At 35.0% G+C, this 8,648-nt stretch overlaps 1 protein-coding gene across 1 annotated transcript in view; it reads left to right on the forward strand.

Moving 5' to 3' along the window:
* Positions 1-1,688, forward strand: part of Cd320 (CD320 molecule) — a 143,040-nt gene extending 141,352 nt beyond the window's left edge. The window contains exon 6 of the transcript XR_005089711.1: positions 1,028-1,688. The gene's annotated coding sequence lies outside the window, so the exon portion shown is untranslated. The remainder of the gene's footprint in view (positions 1-1,027) is intronic.
* The last annotated feature ends 6,960 nt before the right edge of the window (positions 1,689-8,648 follow it).

Raw genomic sequence — 8,648 nt, forward strand, 5'->3', positions numbered from 1 at the left:
GACTATTTAAACACAGACAAACAGGAAGTAGCTCTCTCTCGGGGAAGTTAGGAGCACTGCAGGAGGTAAGATTTTATCTCTGAGCTCTGACCTCTTGGCTTTCTCTTTTACATTGGCTCTGTGTTTCTTATTTTAATAAGATGATTGGTTACATCTACAGTCATCACCCAACTCAACAGGGGTCCAGCTTAGCCTGACTAAGCCAATGGAGAGACTCAGGTGCTTGGTATCAGGGCTTCTGTAGAAGTGAGAGGGCCAGAGAAAACAGAGCTCTGGGGGAAGGACTCATCCAGAGGAAAGGGCTGAAAAAGGGAGACTTTTGTGGTTCCTTTTGTGGGAAAATAGGAGAGCACAGGAAGGGATACTTATAATTGCCTGATTGTAGCTCTGAGGATGGGGAGTGTGTGGTCAGGTGAAGAGGGCCAGCTGTAACCTTAAAGACCATGGCTGGGGGTACCTCCACTTCCAAGAGTACTAGAGGGGTACTGGACACTCAACGGTCACTTCCTCAGACCCAGGGAAATGTTTACACTGATCAAAAGGGGAACTCACCTAATTGACACTGTGGAATGGAATGCTGAGTGATTGGTGAGACAGAAGTTTGGTCTACTGCAGAGGGACTGGAGATAAGGGAGAGTCCTAGTGTGGCTCAGACACAAGGGGAGAGCACAGGCACCAAGGGAGTCTATCTTGGGTTTTGGCACGAACAATGTAAGTAAATTTGTTGCAATTCTGTGGGTTTGGTCCCAGGTTTTGGCACCAAAATGTGAGTTTTGCAACTCTGGGGGAAGGTATGCTGACTAATTGGGGAGTCAGCCAACACCTTGAGCTGCTTAGGAATTTGAAAAGGAACTCAGGTATGCAATATTAACAAAAGTGTTTTTTAATATTTTAAAATATCAGGAGATGGCAACTAGGAAATTTTACAACTTAAACTCCTTATTTGATCAGTACAGTGGTGTATTAGAAACTGGTGTACTTTAATTATTATCTCCAGAAAGGGTCATATGTTTCTCTTAATACATAGGTCTCACAATAACAAAACCAGAGCTGATCAACTCTCTTGAACAAAGCAAAGAGCCCTGGAAGGTGACACTGAAGGCAAGTAAGAATTCAGACCTGTAGTGGGGTTTGTGAAGATCTTCTTCACTTGAAATGATCTAAAAATAAACTTTTAATAATCTCCTTAAATATGTCATAAAGAAGATGGAAGATGATTCATTGCTATATCCTAGAATGTTAGTGAGTCCTTAATTATCTTGAAATGAAAACTCATTCAATTCATATTTTGACTGTGTATGATAGACTATTTCTCTTTATCATTTCATGCCTTTTTTTATGCTTTCATGCCTGCATTACATGGTTTTCATTGTTATGTAATATTTAATGAAAGGAGGAAGTAGAAAATTTTACAGTTCTACTCATTTTTGAAAATTACATAGTTGTTTCTTTGCCTTTTGATTCTGTAGCAATTTATATGTAATTTTATTTATGCAAAATTTCATTAAATATGTTTTGTGCACAAAACACTGTTTTCTTGTAGTCATCCATCAGCTCTGGCCCTTACCATCTTTTATCTCTCTGTCTTGAATAAATCCTGAGCATTGCAAGGAACAGCTTTGGTATATACATCACACTTAAACCTGAACATTTATTTTCTGCAAAATAACATACTTGTAGATCTCTCCTTTATCTCTCCAGTTCTGCAAGAACCTTCTCTGATGAAGGCTGAGAGATGCAATAGTCTGTTGTAAAACAATAATGCATCCGAAATAATTTTAATACTATGTCCATTTAGCAGAATAATGATAATAGAGGTAATTTAACTTTTAAGAATTCTCCTAGAATTAGCAAGAATACTCCTCAAATTATTCCTCACAGTAAAAGCAGAAGGAACATGTTCTTTTCATGAGACTAGCTATCTTGATACCTAAACCCCATAAAGATCCATAAAGAAAATGAGTGATAGACAATTTTCATTATAAACATAGAAGTAAAATTTTTTTGAAAAAATACTTTCAAACTGAATTCAGGAACACATCAAAAACATTCTTTATGCTCTGATAAGTGGCTTCCTAAGATATGCATGGATGGTTCAACAAATGCAAACCAATAAATATAATCCTACACATAAACAGACTGAAAGACAAACCCCATATGATCATCTCATTATATTCAGAAAAGCCAAAGTCTTTGAGAGTTTTGGGATACAAGGGACATACCTTAAGTTTACAGCAAGCCAACAGCCCACATCAAATTAAATGGAGAGAAAGTCAAAGCATTTCCACTAAAATAGGGAAAAATACAAAGATGTCCTCTCACTCCATATGTATTCAGTATAGTACTTGAAGTCTTATGTAGAGCAACAAGACAACTAAAGGATATCAAGGAAGTGATAAATAGGAAACGTGACAAATAGGAAAGGAAGAATTCAAAGAAACTCATCTACACATGGTATGATATTATACATAAATGACAATAAGAACTTTACCAGAAAACTCCTACAGCTGAGAAACACTTTCCTCAAAGTTAGTGGGATACAAAATTAACTCACAAAAATCAGTAGCATTCCTATATACAAATGAAAAAAGGACTTAGAAATCAGTGATATGTTGTCTTTCGTAACTGTAAATAAACAAATGAAAGACCTGTATACAAACTTTAAAGCATTCAAGAAATTAATTGAAAAAGATGCCAGAAGATGGGAAAATTTCCCATGCTCAGGCACTGATCAAGTAATGTAGTAAAAATAACAATCCTGTCAAAAACAATCTACATACTCAGTGCAATCCCCATCAAAATTCTAACATAATTCTTCCCAGATCTTGAAAATAGAGTCTTCAGCATCATATAGAAACACACAAATAAACCTCATGATAGCTTAAACAGTCATGAAAAATAAAATAACTGTTGGAGCTATCACAACTCCTATTCTCAAATTATATTACATAGTTATATTAATAATCAGGTTTTGACCAAGAAATATTGCTCAATAACATATACATTGATCAATAAAATCAAATTGTAGACATAGAATTAATTCCACTCACCAATGGACTCCTTATTTTGCTAAAGAAGCTAGAAATACACACTGGATAAAAAAGTATTTTACCCTAATCATTCCTAAGCTATCTCCAACTGATAACAACTCACAGATGAAGAATTAGTATTCTCCAATGGTGTATCAAGGGGAAAAAAGAACTCTTAATGATAGTCAATGTGCCCTGCAGTAGATGGCCAACAACAAAACAGTGCAATGTTATACTTAGATATTTTTTGTCCCATAATGTTTATTGTGAATTTATTTAGTTTAATTTTTAATTTTTATTCTGTGTGTTACAGAATCTTTGTGTATATACTATGGCATCTAGGGTGGTTTGTTGTTTGTTTTTATGCAATTAGTTTGTGTGTAAATGTGTGTCTATTGCCATATATATGATTCTTATACTTTTTCTTTGGCATATTTTTCCTCTGTTTGCTCCTATCAGATTTATTTGATTTATTTTCTTATGTTATTTTATTTTATTGTTGTTCTTTGGATGTTCGTTTATTTTCTAAGAAGAGACAGAAAGGGGGTGGATTAAGATAGGAAGTAAGATGGAGAGGATCTGAGAGGAGTTGAAGAATGAAAAACCATAATCAGTATATATTATATGAAAAAAAATCTATTTCAATAGTGAAAAATGGGGAAAATTCTGTTTCTGATGAAATGTTGAGTCCTATCGAATTTTCTTGAAGTCTGAAATTTTGGGAACCCTTGCTTGTTAAGTACATGATTCTCTGTGGGCTGGTGGAAAATAATTGATTTCTCATGTTCATGTCCATTTTCCCTTATTAATATTATATCTTCTTTATTAATATTACTCACTTTATTCATTTTGTTGGTTTATAGAGATGAGTTGTGTCCATTTTGAACATACAGTTTCATAATGAATGCATTTTTTACTATTAGGTTATAGAGTTATTTTACTTATTTCTCTATTACTGTGATAAAAAACCACAACAAAGGCAATTTATTGAAGAAAGATTCATGATATTGAGTCAGAGGTAATAGTTGTCAGTGGGCTTGAACAGCAGTGAGAGCTCACATTTAGAACCATAACATGAAGCAGAGAGAGCTCACTGGTTACAATAGGAGGATTTTCAAATCTCAAAGCCAGTGCCCAGATATATACTTCTTCCAGTAAGGGGATACCTCTTAATCCTACCCATAAAACTCCAGCAACTTAAGGCTAAAAATTCATATGTCTGAATATATTGGGTGTCAGAGCCATCTGATGAGTCAACTAGGGTAGCTGAGTAGGGCGTGAGGTTGATGAAAAAATAGAGACAGAAGAATAGATGGAAACAGAAAATCAGTGCTGGGAGGGCTTCTTCTGGTCAGTACCAGAAAAGACCTGAGTTTATTTCACAGCCATCTTATGTACAAAACTGAAAAGCAACAGCAGAACAAAGCATAGCACAGGTGGTCTAGCCTGTCCTTGAATCAAGGAACAGGCAGTTTCATTATCTCAAACATATGCCACCTGCTAACTTCAGCAGTCTGCCTGGAATTGAGCATTTGCTAAATAATTAGTTCTTTCCCACAAAGCTAATCAGGACTGTCTCACAGCCCCTTTACTTTTCCCAGTAGCCTTATCAGAGCTTTCTCACAGCTTCTGAAGAGACTAGAGCAAATAAGCTTTGAACTCTTTTGAGTCAAAATGGACTTCAGCTTCAAGCTGAGTAACTGTAGGAAACTGAGTTACTGTGGGCTCCCAGAATTGGGGCATCTCGTTCAAACACCTCACAGTTGTATTTACTATTCTGATTTTTTTGAGACAGGGTTTCTCTGTGCAGTCCTGGCTGTCCTGAAACTTGCTCTGTAGATCAGATTGGCCTTGAACTCACAGCAATTTTGCTGCCTTATGCCTCTCAAGTGCTGAGATTAAAGGTGTGTGCCTATTCTGAAAAAATTATTTGAAATGTCTACCTTAACATAATTAATGTCAATACATTTTAAATAAGTTACTTCATAAATTTGTGAAACATCTATCTACTTGACATAAGAAGATATTTTAAGAACAAAAGATCTGTAGTTTTTAAGTATACCATCTTGCATATGTGTCTACATATTTGTAAAATTTTATATTATGTCTTACATTCCAAAAAATTCAATCCAAGTTGGCTAATTCAGACAATTATATATTTTCCCTTCTTCCATGTCTGTGTTTCCATTATACTCAATACATAATTTCACAGAACATACAAAATTCTATACAGAAAGTGATGTCAGGAGTATTTGAAAGTAGTGACCTGAATACCTTTCATTTAAGGATGTTCCAGATATGTGGGGAAGATAGGTCTTACATTTTCACAAGCAGATTTTTCAGTAGTGAACCATTTACATACAATTTAAAAACATGTTTTAATTATACACAGTAATTTGAAAACTCTGAAAAGTGACACATGGTACAATACAGTTAATTCTTCAAAATATTTTTGATGTACTATGATTTTAAACTGTACTTTTAGCAGTTTTTGAGAAAAAGAGAGCCACAAGTAAAGAACACCTTTCTCTGTGTAATCAGAATGACACATATTCTACTAAACATTGACTAGAGTTCCCTCAACAAGTAATTCCATTTTGTAACAAGTTAGTCAATTTAGATCTACAATGACAAGGCTTGTCTTAATCACATGTGGCTGAAAGGTATCATAGTCTTTCTTGTTGTGAAAAGCCTTACAACATCTAGTGATGTTATTAAAACTTTTGCAGAGAGCTTTGTGAAGAATAGTACCAGAACTCTTATCTTATTGGGTCAACTTCTCAAGACAATGCCTCAGGGTATGTCTTTATGCAGGACTTAATACTTACTAATACACAGGATAAAGGAGTTTTTTTTTTCCCCTGAGGGCCATTTGAAAAACAATAACTGTAAAAGGAATTTTGATTATAACAAAGACTTTTTTAGCCACCAGTCTGACCAGACCCAAGATTAGCTTTATACAAGCTATAAACATGACAGAGCATTTGATGGATGCTCAAACTGTTACATTCAGAAGAACTATTAATAGAAACTTCCTACAGACATAGTCAAGAATGTGATCAATCTTTCCATCTGTGTTCAAGCTTTATTCAGAATCATTCAAGGAACATGGAAGAAAGGACCCAGAAATAAAAAACCCGTGGTAAATCTTTTTCCTCTCCTTTAAATCTAGGTTATCTAATATTCCATGCTGGAGAGAAACCAATGAAATGTAATTTATGTAAAAAATGCTTCAGGAAATCTACATACCTCTTAAGACATAAGATACTTCATACTGAAGAGAAAGAATTCTCTATAAGGAATGTGGAAAGTACATCAATGAATGTTCATGCCTCACTGAGCAAAAGATAATTGATCCCAGAGAGAAGGCATACAAACACAACAAAGTGACGAGGCCATTACAGAGTTTTCACTTCATAGAACATAACATCAAATCCATCCTTTGATGAACTCCAACAAATATCAGAAATGTAAAATAAAATTCAGGAAATCCTACACATGTGAAGAATGTGGAAAATGTCTCCAGAACTACTCAAACTTTAGGAGACATCAGAGAATCTGTATAGGAAAGAAACTTAACAAATGTAAAGATTGTGGCAAGTCCTTTGCCCATTACTCAACTCTTCAAGCTCACCACAGAATCCATACTGGTGACAAACCTTACAGTTATAAAGAATGTGGCAGATCCTTTACTCAGGTCTCAAGTCTTCAAGCTCACCACAGAACTCATACTGGTAACAAACCTTACAAATGTAAAGAATGTGGCAAGTCCTTTACCATTTATTAAATCTTCACACTTATTACAGAATTTGTAAAGGTGACAAACCTTACAGATGTGAAGAATGTGCTAAGTGCTTCACCCAGGACTCAAGTCTTCAAGCTCACCACAGAATCCATACAAAAGTGAAATCTTAGAAATATAAAGCATGTGGAATTTTCCTTTCCCAGGTCTCATATCTTCATTCTCATCATAGAATCCATACCAGTGATAAACATTACACGTCAAGAATATGGCAAGTCCTTTGTCTACCATTCAAATCTTCAAGCTCACCACAGAATCCACTCTGGTGATAAACCTTACAGATGTAAGGAATGAGGCAAGTCCTTTACCCATTTCTCAAGTCTTCACTCTCATCACCGAATCCATATCATGACAAACCATACAAATGTAAAAAATGTCAGAAATCCTTAACCAGATGCTCAAGTATTAAAAAGCGTCAGAAAATTCACATAATGGAGAAAGCTTTGTAAATGTTATTAGACTATCTCACAATAATTCACTGTACCTGTCTTTATAGAGGGACCAGCTTCTTACACATTTTCAAAGCCTTCAATTTTCAAACCATAGTCAGTATATGGGAAGCTTCTTTAGGATGCTCTACATTTGTTATAAGTTTTAAACATTCCATCCAGAGAGGTAATTTATAGTCATAAAAATTTGTTGGAAAATGAACTATTTATGAAACAATGATATAGAGTTATTTTTCAAACACTAAATGTTACTAATTATTATAATTTCCTTTTTTTTTTTTGGGTTTTTCGAGACAGGGTTTCTCTGTGTAGCTTTGCACCTTTCCTGGAACTCACTTGGTAGCCCAGGCTGGCCTTGAACTCACAGAGATCCGCCTGGCTCTGCCTCCCGAGTGCTGGGATTAAAGGCGTGCACCACCACCGCCCGGCTTTATAATTTCCTACTAGAAATGACTAAAACAGTAACATTTTTTTCTGACCGTATGTTGGGATAGTGTTAAAGAACCATCAAAAGTTAATACTATTTGAGATTTTAATACATATTTTAGTGTAGTGTGATACACTACACTAATAGTGTAATATGTGTGTGATACACTACACTAATAGTGTAATATGATGTTTATGTAATATTCAACATAAACATTAATGCCTTGATACTTTTTGAGATTGCACATATATTGCAGCTTGTTATCTTCAATATATTCCTTCTGTGTCTAACCAATAAATGTGTTAAACATTTGAGTAAATTTTTATATTTTTTGGTGGTGAAAATCTATTCTTTACTCACAGAGAATCATTAATGTCAGCTGTTCCATGAGTGATAATCCTAGTAGAAATAAATTTTCACAAATTTTAATCATTTTGGTTTAAATCAGTGTGAGGTAGACATATGAAACCAATGTGCTTGCCAAATTGGACAAAGAAAAGCCTACAAGGCCAAACCAACAAGGCCACAAAGAACTATAAGCAGAGAGTGGGAGAGACAGTCTTCCCCAGAGAAGAGCACAGCAATTTGTTGTCCAGTACCAAATGGATAGCCTTAAAACAGATATGCAAGTAACATTTTATGGATTGAGACAATTTTTCTGGGAATATTTATGTATACACAGGTACATATATTCATGAAATAACAATTAGTAAAAAAAGGCTTTCCATTTGAGGAGCAGGGTTTGGGGTTATATAGAAGAGTTTGGAGGGAGGAAAGTGAAGATAGAAATGTTGTAATTTGGAGGGAAAACAAAAGCACTTGTTCTCATGGACAGCACTAGGAGAACCAGAAAATTTAAACAGGTATGGTTGTCTTTTCAAGGGAAAAGATATATAACTTCTTCTTTGCCCAGAAGGCTGGGACAGGAGGTACATAGCCTA

This window comes from Peromyscus leucopus, chromosome 22 (assembly GCF_004664715.2).
Source record: "Peromyscus leucopus breed LL Stock chromosome 22, UCI_PerLeu_2.1, whole genome shotgun sequence".
Taxonomy (NCBI): domain Eukaryota; kingdom Metazoa; phylum Chordata; class Mammalia; order Rodentia; family Cricetidae; genus Peromyscus; species Peromyscus leucopus.